This window comes from Phaseolus vulgaris, chromosome 7, assembly GCF_051622355.1.
Source record: "Phaseolus vulgaris cultivar YP4 chromosome 7, ASM5162235v1, whole genome shotgun sequence".
NCBI lineage: Eukaryota > Viridiplantae > Streptophyta > Magnoliopsida > Fabales > Fabaceae > Phaseolus > Phaseolus vulgaris.
In genome coordinates this window covers 23,162,194-23,188,760 of record NC_143504.1, presented here as the reverse complement: position 1 = coordinate 23,188,760, position 26,567 = coordinate 23,162,194, and the positions used below count along the sequence as shown (strand labels likewise).

Genomic DNA, 26,567 nt, shown 5'->3' with positions numbered 1-26,567 from the left:
ATAAGGGAAAGACAAGAAAGCACTAAGGAGGTTAGGGTAGATCTACCTTATTTCCATGGAAAAGAAAATGTAGAAACTTACCTAGATTGGGAAATGAAGGTAGAACAAATATTTGCTTGCCATAGAGTGAGTGAGGAACGAATGGTACCCCTAGCCACCATAAGCTTTTAAGGTAATGCTATGTATTGGTGGACTGCCCTTGAGCAAGATAGGCGCTTTCATAAGGACCCTCCTATAGAGTATTGGAATGATCTTAGGGGAGCCTTAAGACGCCACCACATTCCCTCCTATTATAATAGGGAGTTAATGGACAAGCTCGAAAGACTCCAACAAAGGGCTATGAGCATAGAGGAATATAGGCAAAAAATGGAATTATACATGATGAGAGCCTCAATTAGGGAGTCTGAAACCACTACTATAGCAAGGTTTTTTAGTGGACTCAATCTTGAGATTAGAGATAGAGTAAAAATTTTACCCTTTAGAGACTTGAATGATTTAATTCAACTTTGTATCAAAGTTGAACAACAAAATTTAAGAAAAGTTTCAAGTCGTAGGGAATGTTCATATTCTATCTCCTATCCCAAGAGGGAGTATAAAAGGGAGGAAACTTCTAAGGAAAGATCTAAGGAAACTCCCAAAAATATAGATAAAGAAGTGATAACCCCACAACCCCATAGCCGAGATAAAAAAATGTTTTAAATGCTTTGGAAGAGGACATATAGCTGCCCAATGCCCAAATAGGAGCAGTATATTCTTAAGGGGTAAGGATGTATATAGTAGCCAAAGTGATGAAGCTAGTGGGGAAGAAGAAAAAAAAGATAATGAAAGGGCTTATCCATGTGAGGGTGAATTAATGATGATCCGTAGAATGCTTAACAATCAACCTAGTATGAGCCAAGAGACATAAAGAGAGAACATTTTTCACACAAGGTGTAAAGTTTTTGAAAATGTGTGTTCTCTCATTGCCGATAATGGTTCTTGCTGCAATTGTTGTAGCGCTAGGATGGTTGAAAAGTTGAATCTACAAGTAATCCCTCATCCTAAACCTTACAAACTTCAATGGATCAATGAAGATGGTGAATTAACTGTAGATCAACAAGTGAAATTTGAGTTTTTTTATGGGGAACTATAAAGATAAAGTTTTGTGTGATATAGTGCCCTTGGAAGCTTGTCATATTTTGTTGGGTAGACCTTGACAATTTGATAAAAAAAAAACTATGCACAATGGTCTTACCAATGAGATTACTTTCACTCACAAAGAAAAGAAGTTTGTACTTTATTATCATCTTCCCAAGTGATAAAGAACTAAGTGCAAATGAGAAGAAAAAAGGAAGAGAAAAAAGAGAGAGTAGAAAACCTAGAAAAATCCCTTACGGAAAAAGAGGCGTGGGAGAAGAGTAGTCCTTCCCACAAGGTCATTCAGAAAGAAGAAGAAAAATTTGAAAATAAGTTTGAAAAAAATACTTCTTTCTGAACAACCTTCAAACCTCTTACTTTGTAAATGAACACTTACATGCACTGCCACACTTACGGAGACTTGTGTTCTACCTCCTCAAGTAAAAGATCTTTTAAAAGACTTTGATGACATATTCTCTAAGGAAGGCCCTAGTGGACTTCCCCCTTTTAGAGGAATTGAACATCAAATAGATTTAGTTCCGGGAGCTAGTCTACCAAATAGACCGGCCTATAGAACTAATCCTGAAGAAACTAAGCAGATAGAATAACAAGTGCAGGATTTGTTGGATAAGGGTTGGGTTCAAAAGAGCCTAAACCCTTGTGCTGTACCTGTCTTGTTGGTGCCTACAAAAGATGGCAAGTGGAGAATGTGTTGTGATTGTAGAGCCATCAATAACATCACCATCAAGTATAGGCACCCAATTCCAAGACTAGATGACATGCTTGATGAATTGCAGGGGTGATCTTAAAAGTGATCTTAAAAGTGGATATCACCAAATTAGAATTAAAGAAGGTGATGAGCGGAAAACCGCTTTTAAAACCAAATTTGGACTATATGAGTGGTTAGTGATGCCTTTTGGGCTCACTAATGCACCTAGCACTTTTATGAGGCTTATGAATCATGTCCTTACAGATTGAATAGGTAAATATGTAGTAGTATATTTTGATGATATATTAGTATATAGCAAAAGTTTAGAATCTCACCTAAGTCACCTTAGGGAAGTTCTCCTAGTGCTTAGGAATAATAACTTGTTTGCTAATAGAGATAAATGTACTTTTTGTGTTGATAGTGTAGTATTTTTAGGATTTATAGTTAACAAAAATGGGGTACATGTTGACCCCGAAAAAATCAAAGTCATCCAAGAATGGCCAATTCCACAAAATGTAGAGGAAGTTGGGAGTTTCCATGGATTAGCAAGCTTTTATAGAAGATTTTTGCCTAATTTCTCAAGTCTAGCTTCACCACTCAATGAGTTAGTGAAGAAAGACGCTCCATTTTGTTGGACCGAGAAGCAAGATCAAGCCTTCAAGAGGCTAAAAGCTCAACTCACTAATGCACCCATTCTAGCTTTACAAAATTTTGCAAAAACTTTTGAGCTAGAATGTGATGCATCGGGAGTAGGCATAGGTGCCGTGTTGTTGCAAGGTGGACATCCAATTGTTTACTTTAGTGAAAAACTTCATGGAGCCACTCTCGACTACCCCACCCATGACAAAGAGCTCTATGCACTTGTGAGGGCCTTAAAGACTTGGGAGCACTATCTAGTCTCTAAAGAATTTTTCATTCATAGTGATCATGAGTCTTTAAAATATTTGAAAGGTCAACATAAGTTGAACAAACTACATGAAAAATAGATGGAATTTCTTGAATAATTTCCTTATGTTATCAAATACAAGAAGGGTAGTACAAACATTGTGGCCGATGCTCTCTCAAGGAGACATGCCTTATTTTCAAAACTTGAAGCCCAAATTCTTGGATTTGAGAACATAATTGAACTCTACAAAGAAGATCATGATTTTTCATCCATCTTTGCTAAATGTGAACATAGAGCACAAGAAGGATTTTATGTGTCTGAGGGGTATCTTTTTAAAGAAGGAAAACTTTGTATACCTCAAGGAACACATAGAAAACTTCTTGTAAAAGAATCTCATGAAGGAGGTCTCATGGGCTATTTTGGAGTTGAAAAGACTCTAGAGCTTTTAAAAGGAAAATTCTTTTGGCCACATATGAGAAGAGACGTCCAAAGACATTGTTTTAGATGTATATCATGTTTAAAAACTAAGTCTAAAACAATGCCTCATGGACTCTATACTCCTTTACCTTTTGCAAGTGCTCCATGGGAAGACATTAGCATGGATTTTATTCTTGGACTTCCTAGGATTGCAAGAGGTTTTGACTCCATTTTTGTGGTTGTGGATCATTTTAGTAAAATAACACATTTTATACCATGCCACAAAGTGGATGATGCAAATAATATCTCTAGACTCTTCTTTAGAGATGTGGTAAGACTTCATGGACTACCTAGAAGCATAGTGTGCAATAGAGATCCAAAATTTATAAGCCATTTTCGGAGAACTCTTTGGGCAAAACTTGGAACCAAATTGAATTTTTCAACTTCTTGTCATCCTCAAACGGATGGACAAACCAAAGTTCTAAATCGATCTCTTGGTACTGTGCTTAGGGCAGTCATGAAAGGCTTGGGATGAGTATCTTCCTCATTTTGAGTTTGCATACAATAAAGTAGTTCATAAAACTACTAATATATCTCCATTTGAGGCTGTTTATGGATTTAATCCTCTTACTCATTTAGATTTGTTGCCACTTCCTAATCCACAAGAATTTGTTCATAAGGAAGGAGTAACAAAAGCTGAATTTGTCAAGAAAATGCATGAGAGGATTCAAGCACAAATACAAAAACAAACTGAGAAATATACAAAACATAACAATAAGGGGAAGAGAGAGATAATTTTTGAAGAAGGAGATTTAGTTTGGCTTCATCTTAGGAAAGATAGATTTCCAACCAAGAGGAAGTCCAAACTTAGTCCCCGAGGTGACGGACCCTTCCAGGTCCTCAAAAGAATCAACAACAATGCATACATTCTTGATTTACCTGAAGAATATGGAGTTCATCATATTGAATGCAATCCTGAATCTGTCTACCTTGAACATACTCATATTGATTAGGATAAATGATTCTAGCAGCCACAAATGCAAGCCTATCCGCTAGTATCTTGGAAATAATTTTAAAATTGAAATTAGCAACAACAATGCCTGTAATGGAGTCAGCACCCTGAATCTTAGAGAAAACCCATTTTTGTTTAAAAAACTATTGAACAACATTGCAAACATTTGTCCCAATAATTTCCTAGCAAGAATGATAGAAACCACCACCAAAACCATCAGGACTAGGAATTTCTTTTGGTCTTTTTAAAAGACAAGTTTATGTAAATAAATTGGGCTCACTTTGGAGGTCCAAATAAAAGAATAAGCTAGAACAGGGGCATAAATTGGGGTGTACTTAGCATAAATTGGGCTTGTGCCAAGCCTACCTTTTTGATCATGAGTGATCAGGTGCTTTGAAGAATTCAAATCCAAAGTGTTTGATGAAAGACTGGTGTTGATGTTGTGTTTGGGTGGGATCTGGGTAGAATATGTTAGAATATATGGCTTTAAACGAGAAGGGGGGGGGGGGGTGAATTGTTTAAAGGGGATTTTCGAAAACTTTTTAAGCTAGAACAAAATCCTTTGAATGAAACTCAATCAGAAATTCAGTTAGCCAAGATATAAAGCACAAAACAGCAAAGCCAAGAAAAACAATTGGTTGTTTATACCAACAAGGTAATAACAACTGAATTTAAATGAGTTTAAGGGAAGAAAGAGACACACAAACAGTTTATACTGGTTCACTCTTAAACCAAGAGCTACATCCAGTCCCCAAAATCCACTGGGCAATCCACTAAGCAATCAAATACAGATTACACACAAAACCACCAAAGAAGTGACATTGAACCCTTCAAGAAACACACTTCCTTTGGCACAACACACACCAAGAATGTTGATCTTGACAACCTCAAGAGCACACAACACTATTTGGCTTACAACACCAGAAAATACAAAGTATTCAAAACGAATTACACTTGTTTACAGAATGAATTGAAATCAATACAAAATGTAATCCTATTCCACTCTCTCTTGAGAAAACCAAAGCTAAAAAGTGAATGTTCAAAACTTGAAAGCAATTTCTCACAACTAAAAAACTCAAATATGTTTTTCTTGTTTGTTATGAAACATAAAGAAACTATTTAAAGCTTTAAAGATTTGGTCAAAGCATTTAATACAGGAGTGTATTCAGTTGAAAAACATTTAAAGTACACTGAACTAACAAAACAGATTCTGTTATGATTTTCAAACAAACAATCGATTGAAAGCACAAAACAATCGATTGTTTTGGTTTGACAGCAAGTCAACCAACCAAAACAGTTTTCAACCTTTTCAAAAACACCTAAGAGTAAAACAATCGGTTGTTTCGAAAAAACAACAGGTTGTTTTTCACTTAGTTTGAAAACACTTTAATCTTAGAAGGTTTAAAAACACTTTAGTTTTAGATTCAACAAAGAGTGGATTACACAGATCAACTACCCAGATCCTATCCTAAACACAACATCAACTTCAGCCTTGCATCAAACACATGGATTTGGATTCTTCAAAGCCTTTGATCACTCTTGATTCAATAGAATAGAATGTGATCCACTCTTTTGTTGAATCTAAAACTGATGTGATGTAAAACCTTTTTGAAATCAAGTGTTTTTCCAACTAAGTGAAAAACAACCTGTTGTTTTGTCGAATCAACCGGTTGTTTTAGTCTTAGAAATTTTGAAAAGGTTGAAAATTGTTTTTGTTTGGTTGATTTAACTGTCAAGCCAAACAATCGGTTGTTTCGTGGTTTCAACCGATTGTTTCTTTGAAAATCCTAACAGAATTCAGTTTTGAATGTTGAATCTGTTTTAAATGTTTTTCAATAGAATACGCTCTTTCATTAATTGCTTTGACCAATCTTTGGAGAATATAAATGGTTAGTTTATGTTTTCAAACAAGTAAGAAGAAAAACAGATTTGAGTTTTTGAGTAGTGTCAAAGTTGATTCTGTTGAATCAAGTGTGTTCAAAAGCTTTGAAGAATCTAAATCCTAGCGTTTGATGGAAGGCTGAAGTTGCTTGAAGTTGTTGCTGTGTTTTTGAGTAGGATATGGGTAGTTTATCTTTGTAATCCACTCTTTGTTGAATCTAAAGCTTAAATGCTTTCAAATCTTTTAAGTTTAAAGTGTTTTTCAAACTAAGTGAAAAATAACCTGTTGTTTTGTCGAAACAACCGATTAGTTTACACTTAGGTGTTTTTGAAAAGGTTGAAAACTGTTTTGGTTGGTTGACTTGTTGTCAAACAAAAACAACCAATTGATTCGCACTTTCAATCGATTGTTTGTTTGAAAATCCTAACAGAAACAGTTTTGTTAGTTAAGTGAGCTTTACATGATTTTATAACTGAATACGTTTCTGCTTTAAATACTTTGACCGTTCTTTGAATGCTATAAATAGTTTGTTTAAGTGTTATAACAAACAAGAAGAAAGAAAAACAGATTTGAGTTTTTCACAGATTGCTTTCAAAGATTTGATTTTTCACCTTTGAGCTTTGGTTTATCAAGAGAGAGTGGAATAGGATTACATCTGTATTGATTTCAGTTCATTCTATAACAAGTGTAATTCGTTCTGAATACTTTGTACATTCTGGTGTTCTAAAGCCAAGAAGGATTGTGTGCTCTTGAGGTTGTCAAGATCAACATTCTTGGTGTGTGTGTTAAGCCAAAGGAAGTATGTTTCTTGAGGGGAACATTCTTATTGAGCCAAATCAGTTTACTGCTGCAGAAAAACAACCGATTGTTTTCTCGAAACAACCGATTGTTTTGAGTCTGACAGCACTTTGAAGAAATCAATTCAATTTCCATTTTGAATTTCTATCCATTGCAAATCAAATTAAAGAGAGAATCCTTGGTCTATGAACCTGTGTTGAAAGCTGATCACGCTCAGAAAGAAGTTACAATAGTCATAAAGGAATATATTCCAAAATCTTGGAAATTCAAGAGCCTTAATGACTAGTCAAAGATCACATGTGAAGACCATGTGATTTTCTACTTTTTCTGACGTTTTCTGTGCAAGGCATGGTCAAGTCCTCTCTCTCAGAAAATCTGGTACACACTCATGTCATTAAATGCTTCATGATTCTGATGTGCTATAAAATTTGTTGCAACAGATCTTCCATAAGAACAACCAATTGCAACATCTCTTGCAAAATTTGTGAGTGAGCTTTTCTCTGCTTTTCATCTCAACCATCATGGACTCAAGTTCTCCCTCCTCAAGAAGAGTCAAATCCAGAGCAGTAAGGTCTGGAGGAAGGCTTGAAGGATGGTTTTCTGGTGATAATGATCTTATTGAGAGATATAGATTTGAGACTAGCACCAAAGTGATAAACAACCCTAAAGTTGTTTGGTTTGATTGGTTGAAAAGCCAAAAGCTAGACAATGTCAAAAGGCTTCTCAAAGATCAATCCCTTAGAAAGTTCTTGGAGAGGAAAGGGAATATCTATCCAGATTTAATAAGAGTTTTTTACACAAATCTCAAGTTTGAGGGAAACAACCTTGTTTCTCATGTAAAAGGTGTAGAAATGGAGATTACACATGAAGTGTGGACTGCTGTAGCTGGTCTAAAGTACTCAGGCCTCAGAATTAACAAGGGGAACCTTGGAGTAGTGGAGGACTTCAACAAAGTTCAATACTACAAGAGCTGCTTGAAGAACCAAAATGCACAAGTTAGGACTTGTTTGGTTGGTGACTTAAGGCTTGATGAAAGGTTGCAAGCCCTCATTGTGACTTGGATTCTAACTCCAAGGGGGAGCAATCATTCAGTGCTTACTGAGGAGGATCTGGTGTACATCTTCTGTATTATGAAAAAGATCTGAATTAATTGGATTCACATCATCAAAGAGCACATGCAAAATGCAATAAGGTTAAGTGACTATCACTATCCATATGTTGTTTTGATTTCTAAATTTCTGCTCTATTTTGAAGTCAACCTAGAGGATGAAACATCTGAGCTAGTCAAGTCAACTCAAGAGTTGAACAATGGATCTCTCAGCAAAATGGGTTTTACCAAAGTAGGTGGAAAATGGATTAGCAAAGATGGTGACTTTGGAGCCTCATCTAGTGTTGTTGCTGATCATGAACAAGATGAACATGCTGCAGATATGGATTTTCAACATGAAGATCTACCTGAAGCACATCAAGATGCTGGACCTAGTGCTGGTGTTGCAAATCAAGAACAAAGAATGCAATCCATGTCTTCTTTTGAAGAACTCATGATGAATAGGCTTGATAGTTTTGCGGAGAATCAAAGGAATCTTCATGATCTTTGTGTCAGCAATTTCCAGAGGATTGATAACAGGTTTGACAGCATGGATGCACGTTTCATGACTCTAGATGAACAGATTGAAGCAGTACAGAACCAAATCTTTGATCTTTAATATGCTAATGATGATGAATGAAGAAAAACAATCGGTTGATGTATCGAAACAACCGATTGTTTTTGGTGGTTGTATCAGTTTTCTATTTTGCTGCTCTTGCTGTTTTAAATCTGATGTATTGAGAACAATTATCTTGTTTATCTCTTCGTTTTGTCTATTTGTGAAGACAAATAGGGGGAGATATATGCTATGTTTAATTTCAGTTTTTGCTCCTATATTTGTTTGTTGTTTGCTATTTGCTCTGATATTATGTTCTGAACCTCTATATTTGTTTATGTGCTAACCAAATATCAGAAATTCTATGTTTTGCTTAAAAATTGTGCTTTGCAGGAACTGCTTCAGATTTAATCAGGTACAACACAAGCATCAGGGATTTGTCTTCATCAAATAGGGGGAGATTGTTGAACCAAGTGGTGTTCAAGCTTTGAAGAATCCAAAACCCTTTGAAGGATGTTGAAGGCTAGGCTGTGCTTGCTGTTGTAGAGCTGTCTTAGATAGGATATGGGGTAGATTGTTTATGTAATCCACTCTTGATTGAATCCAAAGCATAGGCATTCTCAATCCTTTTAAAAGAAAATTGTTTTTCAAACTAAGTGAAAAACAACCGATTGTTTTGTCGAAACAACTGATTGTTTTATACTTAGGAGCTTTTAGAAAAGGTTGAAAACTGTTTTTCAAATGGTTGAGTTGTTAAAACCAAAACAACTGATTGATTCGTGGAAACAACCGATTGTTTGTTTTGGTACCATAACAGAAAAATGGTTTGTGCTTTGACTGAGCATTAAATGATTTTCTAACTATTTACGCTCCAATCTTTAATGCTTTGACCAATCTTTAAATGCAATGAATAGTTTGTTAAGATTTGATAACAAACAACATCTTTGAATATATTCAGAAAAACAGATTTGAATTAAGAAGTTTTTTGAAGTGTTTTGAGTTTTTCAAAGAGTTGAGATTGCTTAGAGATTGAGATTGATCAAAGAGTGTGACATAGGATTTCTACTTGTATTGATTTCAGAATTGCTTCTGTAATAAGTGTAATCCTTGTATCTGTTGAACAAGAATCTTTGTGTGTTTGTTGAGAAGTGTTGTGTGTTCTTGATGGGATCAAGATAAGCATTCTTAGTGTTGGTGTGTTGGCCAAGAGAAGTGTGTGTCTTGAGGGGATCAATGTCACTTTCTTGGTTGTGTTGTAAGTGATCTAGGTTTGATTGCTTAGTTAATTCCTCAGTGGTTTCTGAGAAGACTGGATGTAGCTCTGGGTTTAGAGTGAACCAGTATAAACATTTGTGTGCATTATCTCTTTCCTTAATCTCTTTCCTTCGAAGAAACAACCGATTGTTTCGAAGAAACAACCGATTGTTTCGAAGGAACAACCGATTGTTTTTTTGTTGCTTTGTTGTTTAATTGCTTATATTCTTGGCTAACTTGATTCCTGTTCTGGATTCACACAAAGAATTTTGTTAAATCTGAAAAAGTTTTCAAAAGCCCCTCTTAAACAATTCACCACAATCTCGTTTAAGGCCATATATTCTAACATTTCACGAAAAGTGCACCTAGGTTTAGGGTTTTTTGACCTACCTTCTAGAAGGTTGCTCATAAATGACACACATACACCTCTCACTCTTGCTCTCCAAGTAACTCTCTCCTATATAAAGGATGCCTTGCGTCATGTAATTGACACATTGAATTTTGAAATAGAAAAGAAACTCGGTCAGAGTGTTTAGTGAGTTAAGTCTCCTATCCTTGGGTCTTATCCTGAGTGCACAACACCTTAAGTGGCGGCTCTTCATCACTCATCTTGAAGTAGTGATGACTTTTTACGGCAAGTGCACCGCGTTTGTCAGAAGTAATAATTGTCCCTAAGGACGGATATCGATCCCACAAGGAACAGTGAATTATCAAGTACAATAATCGCTAAATATAGAACAAAACAATTAAAAGTATATTGAAAGTGGTTGTGTTGGCGATGATCAATAAGAAAACAGACAAAGAATTAATTGTTTCAATTGGAAAAATAGGGATTAGGTTTCATCTCTCTCCCTCTCATGTATTTTGATTAGCATGTCAATATTAAGTTCTTTAATTGAATTTGATGCCCGTATAAAAATCATTTATATCGATTCCTCGCATATAAAATCCTTAAGAATGTTCCCTAACTATCGATCCCTCGCATAATTATAAGAACAACTTAGAACGAAGCTCAGACGTTAATAGCAATTAACATTTCAAGTCTATTCCTAACACTCAAATATGTTAAGTATTGTTGTTTAGGTCCGAACCCTAAAAATACCTCCCGGTCAGATTTAAGATTCTCAATTTGTCACGGAAAATTAAAAGTAAAACAACAATACCAATAATCAATCAAGAACTGAATATTAATATATAAAATATCACCTCAATACATAAGAGTTTGAGCAGATTACTCCCAATTCCAAAGGGTAGAATTAGCCACGCATACTTCTATCACCTTCCATTCTCCCAATTGGGTTACAATTCACTTTATGGTGTGTTTTCCTCTCAATCTGGCACCCTAAGGTTGAGCCTCTAGCCCTCTATTTATCCTAGTTTTCTAGGGTTAGGTTGTTTCCTATGTCGCGCTAATGGGCTAAATGATAAAACATAAAAAAGGCCCAATCTTTCTTTGCATCTTTTTCCATTCTGGGACCTTCTATCTTTATCTTTTTAGCTCAAATCATTCATCTTTAATCCAAATCTCCAATCTTCCTTAGAAATCTGCAATTAACACCAAATTTGAGAATAAAATACTCTTATTCAAATAAAGATCATAAAAAATGTAAAAATGTATAAATTCATAAATTAGGGATTATTTTATATGTAAATTAGCAATAAATCCTCATAAGTGCCTATATTTTAATATAAAATATTACTGAAATTTGACACTTATCACTCTCCCCAACTTAGAATCTTGCTTGTCCTCAAGCAAAGTAAATGAATATATTTGAATTTAAATATCAAACAGCTTAATTCACTAAACAACAGATCAAATTAGAAACTTATGATGCTTCCAAATTCAAATATAGAAAATTATAGACACAATCAATTTCCAGGATCAAATCAAAACAAATAAATGACAATTCATCAAGGAATATCTTCTCATATGCTCACGGGTAAGTGTTTCTCTATATTTTCACTGAATCATAACAAATCACAGTTGCTTTTCATTTCATCTTCAAATCACAAACATATTAGAAACATGAATCTTGAGGTCTTTTACAGGGTTGTAATGAGGCTGGGCTTCCAAAAAATATTGGTTTTTCTTAGATAACAAAATGCACATCTTAAAGAAGAAGAACATACCTACAATTCAATTATAGAGAACATATATGTTATCTAATTACCACTTTCTTTCGATGTCACCTTTTTCCTCATTTTCTTTCTTTTCATGATTTTCATGAAATTATTTTCTATCTTTCTTTTTTTTTATTTCTTTTGCTTCTTCTGTTTCTGTTTTTTTTTTCAATAATAGGAAAAGATTCTTCCTATTTTCAACTTTTTGAACTTTCAAAATCAGAACCAACCATTCCCTTTTCTATATGTATTGCATCTATGTTCTCCTTCCTTAGACATGCTAAAGGGTAGAAAATTATATCAATAAAGGTTAAGGTGCAATATTAACAAAAAATTTCTTAGCCCAAAGGGGATATAAAAAAATTGGAATTCTAATATAAAGGTTGGCTTTTTGGCCCTGGCTCCTAATTAACACAAACAAATGCCTCAATCATCTTCATGATCTTTTATGATGCAACAAAAATAAAAATCAAGCAACCACAACTGTCAATTCATCAGTAAAACTCTCAAAATTGTTTAAGGTTCACACACTCACTTGGTTTAAATGGTCTCATTCCTTTTTGTCTTGTCATTATTTGTCCTAATCAATCATCCTGTTAAATTTTCATGTATCATAATTTTAACTACATTTGAATAGGGATTCAATCATATTTTCTTTTCTAACCTGTGTCTAATTCATCTCACTGTTTAATATCTAAACACAAATTCTTTTTTCCACAATTCAAAATTAATATTCTAGTTCTTTTTTATTTGAGAAAAATAAACTAGAAAGCAAACAAATTAAAACTGAAAATTTATTCAAGAACGATAATTCAAAACCTAAAACTAACAAACTAACAAAAACAACAAATTTATTCAAAACACAAAATAAGCAATTAAAACAAACTAAAAAAATAAACAAATAAAAAAAACAAAATAACCAAAAAATAAAATAAAATAAATAAAAACTAAACAGAAAATAAAATTTAAATAATTGAAAAGAAAAGAGAATTAGAGAGATAGAACCATATTTTTGCTCAATCCTCTCTTCTTAAGAAGTCATCCAACTTTTTGTTAAAAATTTTATCTATAGTCTTGCTTCATTTGCTGGATCTGCCCCCTTGACTAATAGAACCTGTCCTCAGGTCAAAATACATAACCTGCAAAATGATTAGGAGGCATACAAGATTTTTTTTTTATTTTTTTGAAAAATAAAATAAACAAATGTAACAACATAAAACTAAAATGTGGACTGGGTTGCCTCCCAGTAAGCGCTCATTTAACGTCATCTAGCTTGACGCCTGTTTATTTCAAGGAGGATATTTATCTTGTTCCACCCGTGCTTTTGTTATCACTTTTATCCGTCTTGAATATGGCTCTTCAACTTCAATTTTTCCGTCTTTCTTCAATTCCTTGATGACCCATAATTTTCTTGTTTTCTTCCTTCCTCTACCCCTACCTGCGTTGAGCATGATAGGTTGTCCTAGACGATACTCCTCTCCTTCCACTAGCTTTCCTTGATTGTCTCCTTTTGCCTCTAACTTTTCATGACGTATAACTTTCTCCTTTGACTTTGAACTCTTCATCTTTTCACTATTTCTTGGAATTTCCTCTTGTTTCCCAGTCTCATCTGCAGTACACTTGGTTACATCATTAAAAAGATTAAATTTTACCTCTTCATCATGAGACCTTACAAGAATTTCTCCCTTGTCAACATCAACTATGACTTTAGCAGTTTTCATTAAAGGTCTGCCGAGACATCCTCATCTTCTTTCATGTCCAGGATAACAAAATCCACCGGAAATATGAATTTGTCTATTTGCATAAGGACATCTTCAACCACACCATAGGGATACTTCACTGTTCTGTCAGGCAATTGTAACTGCATCTTGGTGGGTTTAACCTCCAAGTTACCTATCTGTCTTAACATGGATAATGGCATCAAATTTACACTTGACCCTAAGTCCAATAAAGCATTATACACAAATAAATTACCAATTGACACAGAAATAGTAAAACTCCCTGGATCCCTGAATTTCTTTGGCAAAGTTTTTGAGAAACTGCTCCCTGCTTCCTTCTCTCCATATTTATTTTTAAAACAACATATCTTCCTTCTAACTTCATCAAAATATGTCTTTTTCTCTGGCCATCCTGCAAAATAATTTTTTGGAAGCAAATTGTCAGAAAATAATCCTTCCTTTTCTTTTTTTATGTTCCTCTGGGATGTTTCTTTTGCGATTTCTACAATTTCACAATTTTCTCCCTCTTCCTTATTTTTTTCCTTTTCTTTTTCAACCTTCACCATCTCACCATTTTCTTCTCTAGTTTTCTCATCACCTTCAGTAGTGATGTTATTGCACTGCTCCTTGGGGTTGGTGGTAGTGTTAGCTGAGAATTGGCCAATTTTCCCTTCTACAGTTTGTGTGAGTTGTGACATTTGTTTAGCTAGCTGTCCTATCTGAGTTTCCATGCTCCTAATCGTAGCCATACTATTTTCCTGTGTACTCACAATCTTTGACAAAACATCTTCCACTTTATTCATCCTGTCAGGAATAGATGGAGAATTCGATTGATGCTGCTGTTGGAAAGGCCCTTGCTTGTTGGATGAATTATAGTCTTGCTTCCATCCAAAATTCTGATTTTGATTATTTTTCCAACCTTGAGGATAATTGTTAGAAAAACCGCCTTGCCTTCCTTGATTGCCCATATAATTCAACTCAACTTCGGATGCGTTGTTCTGATAATAACAGTGACCATTAGGATGATCACCTCCACAAAAATCACACCTGAGAGGTACATTCTGACTTTGGAGTGATTGAACAGCATGCAACTTTTGGGGTAATTGGGTCATATGTGCGGTCAGTTGCTCAAGTTGTTGTGTCAGAATTTTGTTTTGAGCTAGCAATGCATCTGCAGTGTTTAACTCCAATACTCCTCTTTTTTGATGATTTTTTCTATCATGTTGAGCTTGATAGTCAGTTGTGGCCAAAGCTTCTATAATCCTCGTTGCTTGATCTGCATCAACAGCCATCATTGTGCCACCAGCCGCGGCATCTAGGAGCATCTTTGTATTTGATCTAAGACCATTAATAAATATGCTCAGTTGAGCAATATCTTCAAACCCATGGTTTGGGCATTTTCTCAGGATCCTCTTGAATCTCTCCCATGCCTCACAGAAAGACTCTTCTACCCCTTGTCTGAACATAGATATTTCAGACTTAGCATTGATGTAGCGAGAGATTGGGAAAAATCTTTGCAAAAATTTTTCCTCCACATCCTTCCATTTGGTTAAACTCTGATTAGGATGAGATATAAGCCACTCCTTTGCTTTCCCTGCCAAAGAAAAAGGAAATAAACGCATGTATATACTCTCAAGATCACCTGATTGGAAACCCATAGTTCCCACCAATTCATAAAAAGTAGCCAAGTGTGTATGAGGATCCTCATGATCCATCGCCGTGAATTGATTGGTACTAATGAGGGTAAGGAATGCAGGCTTCATCTCCAAGGCCCTGTTAGTTGCAGGCACTGCAATGCTAGAAAAGTGTCTAGGCCCTTGATGTATGGCGTAATCTCCAAGAGTTCTCCTAGGAGGTGGTGTTTCCTCCCCCGCCATGTTGTTATTCTCCTGAAAAATATCAATGGAAAAAGAAGAAGATGTTGAAGAATACTCTCTATTATCTTCTTGATTCTCTTTTGTCTTTGATTTTCGATTTTTTCTGGCAACCTTCTCAATTTCTGCTTCAAATAGCAAGTGGTCTTCTGGAATTTGACCTCTCAATATCATATAAAAACAACTAATGCAAGGGTTAGAAGGAAAAAATCACAAGTAGTAACCCCAATTTTATATTTTATATTATTATTTAAATTTTTTTATTCAAAAATTCAAAAATAAACAAGAATTTAAATAGCTAACTAAAATAAAATCAATAAACTACAAATTAAAACTTAAAGATAAAATAAAACAAAAACAAAACACTAAAATGACACTAAGAAAATAAAACAAAGATATTCAGAAAAAAAAAAAAAAAATATAACAAAAATAAAAATAAAAATATATAAATAAAATAAAAACTAAAACAGAATAGAAGAAAACAATGAAAACGAGAAATAACTAAAATCAAGAAATAAAAACAGAATAAAATAAATACTAGAAATAAAAACAAAATAGAATAAAACAGATAAAACAAAACGTAAACAACTAACTTATTTTAAAGATACTACGTAAACTAACGTAAAAATACAAGCTAAAACTAGTAATAGATAAATAATTAAAACAAATAAATAAAAACTACCTAAACCTAAATAAAACTACGTAACTAAACCTAAAAAGAACTAAAATAAAATAAAATCAAACTAAATCTGAAAATAAATAGAAATAACTAAAATCAAAATAAGAATTAAAATAATAACAGCAAATCAGCAAACTAAAATAAAATCAAATAAAAAAAAAAAATCTGTAAAAAAAAAATAAAAAATAAAAACAAATCAAAACAATTAAAATATTCACAATATTTAGGAAATTATACTCAACAAATCAAAATTTGTCTCCGGCAACGGCGCCAAAAACTTGATGACTTTTTACGGCAAGTGCACCGCGTTTGGCAGAAGTAATAATTGTCCCTAAGGACGGATATCGATCCCACAAGGAACAGTGAATTATCAAGTACAATAATCGCTAAATATAGAACAAAACAATTAAAAGTATATTGAAAGTGGTTGTGTTGGCGATGATCAATAAGAAAACAGACAAAGAATTAATTGTTTCAATTGGAAAAATAGGGATTAGGTTTCATCTCTCTCCCTCTCATGTATTTTGATTAGCATGTCAATATTAAGTTCTTTAATTGAATTTGATGCCCGTATAAAAATCATTTATATCGATTCCTCGCATATAAAATCCTTAAGAATGTTCCCTAACTATCGATCCCTCGCATAATTATAAGAACAACTTAGAACGAAGCTCAGACGTTAATAGCAATTAACATTTCAAGTCTATTCCTAACACTCAAATATGTTAAGTATTGTTGTTTAGGTCCGAACCCTAAAAATACCTCCCGGTCAGATTTAAGATTCTCAATTTGTCACGGAAAATTAAAAGTAAAACAACAATACCAATAATCAATCAAGAACTGAATATTAATATATAAAATATCACCTCAATACATAAGAGTTTGAGCAGATTACTCCCAATTCCAAAGGGTAGAATTAGCCACGCATACTTCTATCACCTTCCATTCTCCCAATTGGGTTACAATTCACTTTATGGTGTGTTTTCCTCTCAATCTGGCACCCTAAGGTTGAGCCTCTAGCCCTCTATTTATCCTAGTTTTCTAGGGTTAGGTTGTTTCCTATGTCGCGCTAATGGGCTAAATGATAAAACATAAAAAAGGCCCAATCTTTCTTTGCATCTTTTTCCATTCTGGGACCTTCTATCTTTATCTTTTTAGCTCAAATCATTCATCTTTAATCCAAATCTCCAATCTTCCTTAGAAATCTGCAATTAACACCAAATTTGAGAATAAAATACTCTTATTCAAATAAAGATCATAAAAAATGTAAAAAGGTATAAATTCATAAATTAGGGATTATTTTATATGTAAATTAGCAATAAATCCTCATAAGTGCCTATATTTTAATATAAAATATTACTGAAATTAGACACTTATCAAGTAGCCCATCCTCCAAGTGGCATGATTCATTGCCTCCCTCTAGAAGCTTTCTCTAACTCTCACCTTTTGTTTTTGTTTTGTTCCATTGCATCATTTTTATTCCTTTTCTTCTTTCCTTACTCAGTTTCTATCTTGTTTCTTTCCATTTAAGTTCTTTAAATTCAACACCTTCATCATCATAATCACCATACTTGTGTTTTTCTCTTTGCTCTCTAGAAGTGAACCTTCACCCTTACTTAACCACTTGGTTAAGTTCATTTTCAGAGGGAATCTTCTTTGAGTTTCTCACCATATTCTGCCTAAAACAAGAACTCATAAAAAAAGTGCCACCATAAAATGTGCAATCCTATAATCAACTCACATCACTTAACACTATACCTTGGTAAGTTACCATATAAGAGAAAGTCATATTTATGGTGCAAAATAACATGGCATGCATCTTGAAAGTTTCATCAGCAAATTCGTCAAATACTTCAACACCCTGATCCCACATTAACTTTAAATCTTCAATTAGGGGACTTAGATAAAAAAATTATGTTATTTCCTGACTGTCTTGAACAGGATATCATCATAAACAACATCATGTATTTTCGCTTCATGCACAGTCTAGGAGGTAAGTTTCAAATAACTAGTAAAACAAACCATGAACTGTGATTCATACTCATATTATAAAAAGAATTCATTCCGTCTATAGCTAATCCAAGTCGGATATTTCTTGACTCTTTATCAAAATCAGGAAACTCGTCATCAAATTTCTTCCATTGAATAGATCAAATGAATGGCGGTACATGCCATCACATTTCCTCTCATCCACATGCCATCTTAGCATTATTTGGGTTTGCAAACAAATGCTTCATCCTTGGAATTATGGGAAGATACCACAAAACCTTCATTAGGGGTCCATGCTTTTCCATCTCTTCAATAATATTATCATCTTTTTATTTCAACTTATAACGTGATAACCCACACCTCAAACAATTTTCAACAATTCAAAATCAACGCATATGTATTTTTATACTCCATACCCATTGGACAAAAAATATTTTTGGCCTCATAATTACGATTTGGTAGAGTATTTCCCTCTGTAAGTATCTCCTTCAACAACTGAAGCAATTATGTTAAGCTTTTATCAGTCAATCCATTTATTGCCTTCAAATTTATCAATCTTAACACTGTCGACAATCGTGTGAAGTCAGTTGATCCAGATACAATTGAGTCTCTACATCGCTTGACATACTTTCATATCCATGCGCTTCTGCAAAAGACTCAGCTCCAACATCACGAATCATGTCCTCCAATCGATCATCATGTACTGCATCATCCATGGTGGACTGAACATATTCTTGGGATACGAACACTCCTGGTAAATTTAATAATTCACCATGCCATGTCCAAGTTGTATAAGATCGTAGAAACCCACACCCCATGCATGGACCCTCCGTGATCTAGGCCTCTCCCTTACTGATAACTGGAGTGTGGCTAGGAAACCACCTTTTTCGGCCCATCTTTATTGTTTGGGTTACCGGTTGCACCAAGTGGTGTTCAAGCTTTGAAGAATCCAAACCCTTTGAAGGATGTTGAAGGCTTGGTTGTGCTTGTTGTTGCTGAGCTGTCTTAGATAGGATCTGGGGTAGATTGTTTATGTAATCCACTCTTGATTGAATCCAAAGCATAGGCATTCTCAATCTTTTTAAAAGAAAAGTGTTTTTCAAACTAAGTGAAAAACAACTGATTGTTTTGTCGAAACAACCGATTGTTTTATACTTAGGAGTTTTTAGAAAAGGTTGAAAACTGTTTTTCAAATGGTTGAGCTGTTAAAACCAAAACAACCGATTGATTCGTGGAAACAACCGATTGTTTGTTTTATTACCATAACAGAAAAATGGTTTACACTTTGACTGAGCATTAAATGTTTTTCTAATTGTTTACGCTCCAGTCTTTAATGTTTTGACCAATCCTTAAATGCAATGAATAAGTTTGTTAAGATTTGATAACAAACAACATCTTTGAATATATTCAGAAAAATAGATTTGAATTAAGAAGTTTTTGAAGTGTTTTGAGTTTTTCAAAGAGTTGAGATTGCTTAGAGATTGAGATTGATCAAAGAGTGTGAGATAGGATTTATGCTTGTATTGATTTCAGATTTGCTTCTGTAACAAGTGTAATCCTTGTATTTTGTTGAACAAGAATCTTTGTGTGTTTGCTGAGAAGTGTTGTGTGTTCTTGAGGGGATCAAGATCAGCATTCTTAGTGTTGGTGTGTTGGCCAAGAGAAGTGTGTGTCTTGAGGGGATCAAGGTCACTTTCTTGGTTGTGTTGTAAGTGATCTAGGTTTGATTGCTTAGTGGTGTTCCTCAGTGGTTTCTGAGAAGACTGGATGTAGCTCTGGGTTTAGAGTGAACCAGTATAAACATTTTGTGCATTATCTCTTTCCTTAATCTCTTTAAATTTAGTTTTGATATTTGCAAACTAGTATAAACAACCGATTGTTTTTCTGGTGTTGTTGCTTTTATTTTAAGTTTTTGGCAAACTGAATTCGTTATCATTTGTTTCTCGAGATAATTTCATTCTTGACTTAAAAGTTTGCGCAAACCCTCTTTAAACAATTCACCCCCCCCTCCCCCCGCTCTAGTTTAAAGCCATCCTTTCTAACAATTGGCATCAAGAGCTTGGTTCTTGAAAGTTATTCAGGTGTGATCCTAAAAACTGTTTTTGATGGCTAATAGACTATCTTTTGGGGAAGGTACTTCAATCAACAGACCACCTTTGTTTTGTGGTTTGAACTACCAATTTTGGAAAGTGAGAATGAAAATATTTACGGAATCACTTGACAAAGGAATTTGGGATGCAATTGAAAATGGTCCTTTTGTCCCAAAGTTTGAAAAATATGGATCTTTCATTGAAAAGCCTTGGTCTCAATGGACTGATTCAGAAAGCAAGAAGGTTAAATTCAATTGCATTGCCAAAAATATAATAACCTCTGCTTTATATTCAGATGAGTTTTTCAGAGTCTGTCAATTCAAATCATCAAAAGATATGTGGGACACCTTGGAGGTAACTCATGAAGGTACAAATGAGGTGAAGAGAGCTAGGAAGCATACTCTAATCCAAGAGTATGATCAGAATGCTCAAAGGTGAAACAATTGCTGAGATGCAGAAAAGATTCACACACATCATCAATCATCTCATGAGCCTTGACAAGACCTTTGAAAAGGAAGAGCTAAACATCAAAATCTTGAAATGTCTTGATAGAGCATGGCAACCCAAGGTAACTGCTATTTCCGAATCTAAAGATCTAACATCCTTGAGTATAGCTTCTTTGTTTGGCAAGCTTATGGAACATGAGTTAGAGATGAATCGACTCAATGTTCAAGAAAGCGAAGACAAGCACGTAAGGAGCATAGCCTTAAAAGCTTCCAAGGACAAAGGCAAACAAGAATCCAGGGATGATAGTGATGAGGAAAACCCTAGCTTGCTGTCAAGAAAGTTTAGCAAATTCTTGAAGAGGAACCGCAACAAGGACAACAACAAAGATAGGTATAGAAACAAGAAATCTAATGATTTTAATTCAAATAACTATACTTGTTTTGGTTGTGGTGAGCAAGGTCACATAAAGGAAGATTGCCCAAACAAAAGCAAGGAGAAGAAGCCTAGCTACAAGGACAAGAAAGGCAAAACAAAGAGAGCCTACATAGCTTGGGATGAAAATGAGGTATCATCATCAAGTTCTTCATCAAGTAAAGATGAGAAAGCAAACATCTGCTTAATTGCTGAAGAAGATGATGAATCATGTAGCTCAAGTGATGTAAGTTCATGTGCTTCTTTAAATGAACAAAATTACAGTGAATTGCTTGAAGCTTTTCAAGAAACTCACGATGAAGCTAATCGATTGGTGCTTTCAAACAACCGATTGAAAGAACTTAACAACTGGCTAGAAAAGAGTGTGAAATCACTTGAAGATGAGATTGAAAAATCAATAAATGATTTCAAAAATCTGGAAAATCATTTCAAAAATGCTTCTTGCAAGTGTGACATTCTCATTTGCGGAAATTGTGAAAATCTTGAGAAAAAGGTGCATTATCTTGTTGACACTGTGGACAAGCTTTCTAAAGGGAAATCTAAATTTGAGAATGTCTTGGCATCTCAAAGCTGTGTTTTTGGAAAGGCTGGTTTAGGTTTCAATCCACAGAACCAACAAGATAAGTTTTCAAAAAACTTTTTAAGAAAGCCAGTAAAACAACCGATTGTTAAATCGAAACAACCGGTTGTCACATGCTTTTATTGCATGAAGAAGGGCCATTCGGTTAGATTATGCAAAATAAGAAAGTTTTCTGTTCCTAGAGGCTACATGAAATGGATTCCTAAAGGATGTGAGGTTCCAAATGAGAAAAAAGAAACCAATTGGACCCACATTTGTGAAGGGACCAAATCTTGCTGCCTAAACTCATGCCTGTGCAGGAAATCTAAAGAAGTGTGAAGGACTGAGTCATCTGATCAAGTTTTTGGAAGGAAAAGATCAACATTGAAGCTGAATCAATGTTATGTATCTGTCCAAAAGCCCTCAACAGTTAAATTAAGGCTTCTTGATCTCAAAGCACATGCCTCATTGAAAGAACAACACAAAGGATAAGACATTCCTTATATCTGTTATTAATTTCTATTTTTAAGTTCTTTTACATGTTTGTATAACCTCTTTAAAGTGTTCAATTTCATCTGATTTGATTTATTGATGCTCATGCTTTATTACTGCTGTAGAAAAACAACAGATTGTTTTCTCGAAACAACAGATTGTTTTGAGTCTGACAACACTTTGAAGAAATCAATTTAATTTCCATTTTGAATTTCTATCCGTTGCAAATCAAATTAAAGAGAGAATCCTTGGTCTATGAACCTGTGTTGAAAGTTGATCACGCTCAGAAAGAAGTTACAACAGTCATGTGAAGAGCCTTAATGACTAGTCAAAGATCACATGTGAAGACCATGTGATTTTCTGCTTTTTCTGACGTTTTCTGTGCAAGGCAGGGTCAAGTCCTCTCTCTCTGAAAATCTGGTACCCACTAATGTCATTAAATGCTTTATGATTATGTTTGTGCTATAAAATCTGTTGCAGCTGAACTTCCACAAGAACAAACAATTGCAACATCTCTTGCAAAATCTGTGAGTGAGCTTTTCTCTGCTTTTCATCTCTGCCATCATGGACTCAACTCCTCCCACCTCAAGAAGAGTCAAATCTAGAGCAGTAAGGTCTGGAGGAAGGCTTGAAGGATGGTTTTCTGGTGATAATGATCTTATTGAAAGATATAGATTTGAGACTAGCACCAAAGTGATAAACAACCCTAAAGTTGTTTGCTTTGATTGGCTGAAAAGTCAAAAGCTGGACAATGTCAAAAGGCTCCTCAAAGATCAGTTCCTTAGAAAGTTCTTGGAGATGAAAGGGAATATCTATCCAGACTTGATAAGAGTTTTCTACACAAATCTCAAGTTTGAGGGAAACAACCTTGTTTCTCATGTAAAAGGTGTAGAAATGGAGATTACACATGAAGTGTGGATTGCTGTAGCTAGTCTAAAGTACTAAGGCCTCAGAATTAGCAAGGGGAACCTTGGAGTAGTGGAGAACTTCAACAAAAATCAATACTACAAGAGCTGCTTGAAGAACCAAAATGCACAAGTTAGGAATTGCTCGGTTGGTGGCTTAAGGGTTGATGAAAGGTTGTTAGCCCTCATTGTGACTTGGATTCTAACTCCAAGGGGGAGCAATCACTCAATGCTTACTGAAGAGGATTTGGTGTACATCTTCTGTATTATGAAAAAGATCAGAATTAATTGGATACACATCATCAAAGAGCATATGCCAAAGGCAATGAGGTTAAGTGACTATCATTATCCATATGCTGTTTTGATTTCTAAATTTCTGCTTTATTTTGAAGTGAACCTAGAGGATGAAACATCTGAGTTGGTCAAGTCAACTCAAGAGTTGAACAATGGATCTCTCAGCAAAAGGGGTTTTACCAAAGTAGGTCGCAAATGGATTAGCAAAGATGGTGACTTTGGAGCCTCATCTAGTGCTGCTGCTGGTCATGAACAAGAAGAACATGCTGCAGATATGGATTTTCAACATGATTGAATCCACTCTTGATTTTCAACAAGAAGAACATGCTGTAGATTGTTTATGTAATCCACTCTTGATTGAATCCAAAGCATAGGCATTCTCAATCTTTTTAAAAGAAATGTGTTTTTCAAACTAAGTGAAAAACAACCGATTGTTTTATACTTAGGAGTTTTTAGAAAAGGTTGAAAACTGTTTTTCAAATGGTTGAGCTATTATAACCAAAACAACCGATTGATTCGTGGAAACAACCGATTGTTTGTTTTGGTACCATAACAGAAAAATGGTTTTACTTTGACTGAGCATTAAATTTTTTCTAACTGTTTACGCTCCAGTCTTTAATGCTTTGACCAATCCTTAAATGCAATGAATAAGTTTGTTAAGATTTGATAACAAACAACATCTTTGAATATATTCAGAAAAACAGATTTGAATTAAGAAGTTTTTTGACGTGTTTTGAGTTTTTCAAAGAGTTGAGATTGCTTAGAGATTGAGATTGATCAAAGAGTGTGAGATAGGATTTATGCTTGTATTGATTTCAGATTTGCTTCTGTAACAAGTGTAATCCTTGTATTTTGTTGAACAAGAATCTTTGTGTGTTTGCTGAGAAGTGTTGTGTGCTCTTGAGGGGATCAAGATCAACATTCTTAGTGTTGGTGTGTTGGCCAAGAGAAGTGTGTGTCTTGAGGGGATCAAGGTCACTTTCTTGGTTGTGTTGTAAGTGATCTAGGTTTGATTGCTTAGTGATGTTCCTTAGTGGTTTCTGAGAAGACTGGATGTAGCTTTGGGTTTAGAGTGGACCAGTATAAACATCTGTGTGCATTATCTCTTTCCTTAATCTCTTTAAATTCAGTTTTGATATTTGCAAACTGGTATAAACAACCGATTGTTTTTCTGGTGCTGTTGCTTTAATTTTAAGTTTTTGGCAAACTGAATTCTTTATTATTTTTTTCTCGAGATAATTTCATTCTTGAGTTAAAAGTTTGCGAAAAACCTCTTTAAGCAATTCACCCCCCCCCCTCTAGTTTAAAGCCATCCTTTCTAACAATACTTTCATATCCATGCGCTTCTGCAAAAGACTCAACTCCAACATCACGAATCATGTCCTCCAATCGATCATCATGTACTGCATCATCCATGGTGGACTGAACATATTCTTGGGATACGAACACTCTTGGTAAATTTAGTAATTCACCATGTCATGTCCAAGTTGTATAAGATCGTAGAAAGCCATTACATAAAAGGTGCTCCCTGATTTTGTTAACATCCAATCTCCCCCCGTTCAAACAATTAACGCACAGATAACTAAACTTTACTCAATCATGACCACTACTGTTGACGTTTCATTGTGCAAATTGTATAAATTTTTATACTATTCTTTCATACTCATCACTTAAAAAAAATGGAAAAAAAATAAAAAATAAAAAAATTTAAGTTACAAACCTTGTAGTGGTGGGCAGTGATGGGGCAAAATTGTCAAGTGGCAATGACGACAAAGCGTAGTAACATAGAGAAGAATGAGTGGCACGACAACGTCAAGGCAAAGCAATGAAGGGAAACCCAAGAGAACCTATAAAAAAACAAAGAAATTACCTAAGAAGCAATGAATGTGGAAGAAAAATGGTTGATACAAACCACATCAACCAGCAGATGACTAAGGACACGAGAAACACTTCACAAATAGGCCAGTGATCTCAGTATACAAAGCCAGACCCCACCAAACCTCGAGAGAGCATCAGTAGAAGAAGAACCAGATATAAATCAGAAAATCAAAAGTTATTCCTTCTTGTCTTTTCGCAAGAGAAGTTATGTAAATAAATTGGGCTCACTTTGGGAGTCCACATAGAAGAATAAACTAGAGTAGGGTGTGCTTAGTAATTTGGGCTTGTGTCAAGCCCACCTTTCATGATAAGTGCTTCTAGGTTTAGGGTTTTTTGACCTACCTTCTAGAAGGCTTCTCACAAATGACACCCATTGATGTGAGTTGATTTTAGGATTGTTCATTTTCTGGTGTGACACTTTACTTAGATTGAGATTTTAGGGATTTAAGAGTGAAAACCTTAGGAAAATCCCCACTAGACATTAACTTGACCAAGTGGTTAAGTAGATGTGAAGGTTCATTTTACAAAGGAAAAAGGAAAAGACAATTATAAGGTGAAAATGATGCTAGAAGGTGCGAAATTAAAGAACAAGGAAAAGAAACCAAAATAGAATTGTCGAATGGAAACAAGGAAAATCAAACAAGAACATGATACAAAGAGTAAAAATGGAATGACAATGGAAGAACGGATAGGAGAAAACTTATGTGATGGATTTGAGAAGTGGAATACGCCACTTGGAGTGTGATTGGCCTCCAAGATAAGTGAAGATAGCCGCCACTTGAGAGCTTTCAATACTCACGAGATAAGACCTAAATGCTAAAAGGAATTCAAACCTCACTAACACCTCACACAATTTGTGCAGAGTAACTCTTGGGTTACCCATACCCCTCTTTCTTGTTCTCCAAGACACTTTCTCCTATAAATAGAGTGTCTTGCCTCATGCATTTACACATTGAATTTGGATAGTAAAGAAACTTTGCAGGAGTGTTTTTGTGAGACTTGAGAGTTCTCATAGTGGGTCTTATCTTGAGTGTGTGAGCACTTCAAGTGGTAGCTCTTTCACCACTCATCTTGGAGTGCCTCCTTTCTCCAAGTGGCGTGACAACCCTTCTTCTTCCATAAGTTTTCTTCATCCCTTCCTCTTTTTATCTTTCTTTTTGCACCATCCATTCCATTCCTCTTTATGATATTATGCTTATCTTTTAATTTTGGTTATCACTTGTCTTTCTTCATCTTATGTTCCTTCCATTTCCGCAATTTACTTTCATCATCATAATCACCATATAATTGTGATTTTCTATTTGCCCTCTAGAAGTGAACCTTAACACTTACTTAAGTTCGTGTCTAGTGGGATCTTCTTTGGGTTTTCACC

General features: G+C 34.8%; 1 pseudogene; it reads left to right on the top strand.

Moving 5' to 3' along the window:
- Window positions 1-14,936: 14,936 nt before the first annotated feature.
- Window positions 14,937-15,042, top strand: LOC137830775 (small nucleolar RNA R71; annotated as a pseudogene).
- The last annotated feature ends 11,525 nt before the right edge of the window (window positions 15,043-26,567 follow it).